Source organism: Syngnathus leptorhynchus, unplaced genomic scaffold, assembly GCF_054491065.1.
Source record: "Syngnathus leptorhynchus isolate UIUO unplaced genomic scaffold, UIUO_Slep HiC_scaffold_75, whole genome shotgun sequence".
NCBI lineage: Eukaryota > Metazoa > Chordata > Actinopteri > Syngnathiformes > Syngnathidae > Syngnathus > Syngnathus leptorhynchus.
Window position 1 is genome coordinate 227,631 of NW_028232042.1, and position 2,370 is coordinate 230,000.

Consider the following 2,370-nt stretch of genomic DNA (forward strand, 5'->3'; position numbering starts at 1 on the left):
TTTTTTGGTCTTCAGGTGCGCCAGAGTACAATGAAATGGTCCCAGTAGTCAGTGTACTCATCGACTTTCCCCCCGTTTTCCAAAGCACCCCGTTTACGAGTATGGAGGAGATGGTGCTGGTCTCCCCACGGCGTCGGACACGCCGTCCTCGACAGCACAAGGTCGGATAGAAGACCTGAAAAGCGCCGTGGCACGCGCTGGAGGTGTCACTGTGGCGAAAAAGTGACTAAGTGTCAACTTTCGAAAAAACGGCTAAGTGTCAACTTTCGAAAAAACGGCTAAGTGTCAACTTTCGAAAAAACGGCTAAGTGTCAACTTTCGAAAAAACGACTAAGTGTCGCCTCTCTGAAAAAACGGCAAAGTGTCAACTTTCGAAAAAACGACTAAGTGTCAACTTTCGAAAAAACGACTAAGTGTCACCTCTCTGAAAAAATGGCAAAGTGTCAACTGCGAATGTGGTGGTGCATGGAAGGAAGTGGAGGACGGCCGCCTCCTTAAACACAGGCCGAAGAGGAGCGTCAGGGCCGGCTCCTTAAACACGGACCGAGTGTCGCCCTTAACACAGACCAAGCGGAGGACGGCCGCCTCCCTAAATACAGGCCGAACCGGAGCGCGAGGGCCGCTCCTTAAACACGGACCGAGTGTCGCCCTTAACACAGACCAAGGGGAGGACGGCCGCCTCCTTAAACACAGGCCGGAGAGGAGCGTCAGGGCCAGGCTCCTCAAACATGGACCGAGTGTCGCCCTTAACACAGACCAAGGGGAGGACGGCCGCCTCCTTAAACACAGGCCGGAGAGGAGCGTCAGGGCCAGGCTCCTCAAACATGGACCGAGTGTCGCCCTTAACACAGACCAAGGGGAGGACGGCCGCCTCCTTAAACACAGGCCGGAGAGGAGCGTCAGGGCCAGGCTCCTCAAACATGGACCGAGTGTCGCCCTTAACACAGACCAAGGGGAGGACGGCCGCCTCCTTAAACACAGGCCGGAGAGGAGCGTCAGGGCCAGGCTCCTCAAACATGGACCGAGTGTCGCCCTTAACACGGACCAAGGGGAGGACGGCCGCCTCCTTAAACACAGGCCGGAGAGGAGCGTCAGGGCCAGGCTCCTCAAACATGGACCGAGTGTCGCCCTTAACACGGACCAAGGGGAGGACGGCCGCCTCCTTAAACACAGGCCGGAGAGGAGCGTCAGGGCCAGGCTCCTCAAACATGGACAGAGTGTCGCCCTTAACACAGACCAAGCGGAGGACGGCCGCCTCCCTAAATACAGGCCGAACCGGAGCGCGAGTGTCGCTCCTTAAACACGGACCGAGTGGAGGACGGCCGCCTCCTTAAACACAGGCCGAACAAAATGACACAAAGTGTCAACTGCGAATGTTGTCCATCCAAGGAAGGAGCGTGATGCCCGGCCGGCTCCTTAAACACAGGCCGAGAGTCGCCCCGGACGGTCCGCCTCGCGGCGCCCGTCTGCTCGGATAAAATGACACAAAGTGTCAACTACGAATGTTGTCCATCCAAGGAGGGAGCGTGATGCCCGGCCGGCTCCGAAAACACAGGCCGAGAGTCGCCCCGGACGGTCCGCCTCGCGGCGCCCGTCTGCTCGGATAAAATGACACAAAGTGTCAACTGCGAATGTTGTCCATCCAAGGAAGGAGCGTGATGCCCGGCCGGCTCCTTAAACACAGGCCGAGAGTCGCCCCGGACGGTCCGCCTCGCGGCGCCCGCCCGCTCGGATAAAATGACACAAAGTGTCAACTACGAATGTTGTCCATCCAAGGAAGGAGCGTGATGCCCGGCCGGCTCCTTAAACACAGGCCGAGAGTCGCCCCGGACGGTCGCCTCGCGGCGCCCGTCTGCTCGGATAAAATGACACAAAGTGTCAACTACGAATGTTGTCCATCCAAGGAGGGAGCGTGATGCCCGGCCGGCTCCGAAAACACAGGCCGAGAGTCGCCCCGGACGGTCCGCCTCGCGGCGCCCGTCTGCTCGGATAAAATGACACAAAGTGTCAACTGCGAATGTTGTCCATCCAAGGAAGGAGCGTGATGCCCGGCCGGCTCCTTAAACACAGGCCGAGAGTCGCCCCGGACGGTCCGCCTCGCGGCGCCCGCCCGCTCGGATAAAATGACACAAAGTGTCAACTACGAATGTTGTCCATCCAAGGAGGGAGCGTGAGGCCCGGCCGGCTCCGAAAACACAGGCCGAGAGTCGCCCCGGACGGTCCGCCTCTCGAGGCGCCCGCCCGCTCGGATAAAATGACACAAAGTGTCAACTACGAATGTTGTCCATCCAAGGAGGGAGCGTGATGCCCGGCCGGCTCCGAAAACACAGGCCGAGAGTCGCCCCGGACGGTCCGCCTCTCGAGGCGCCC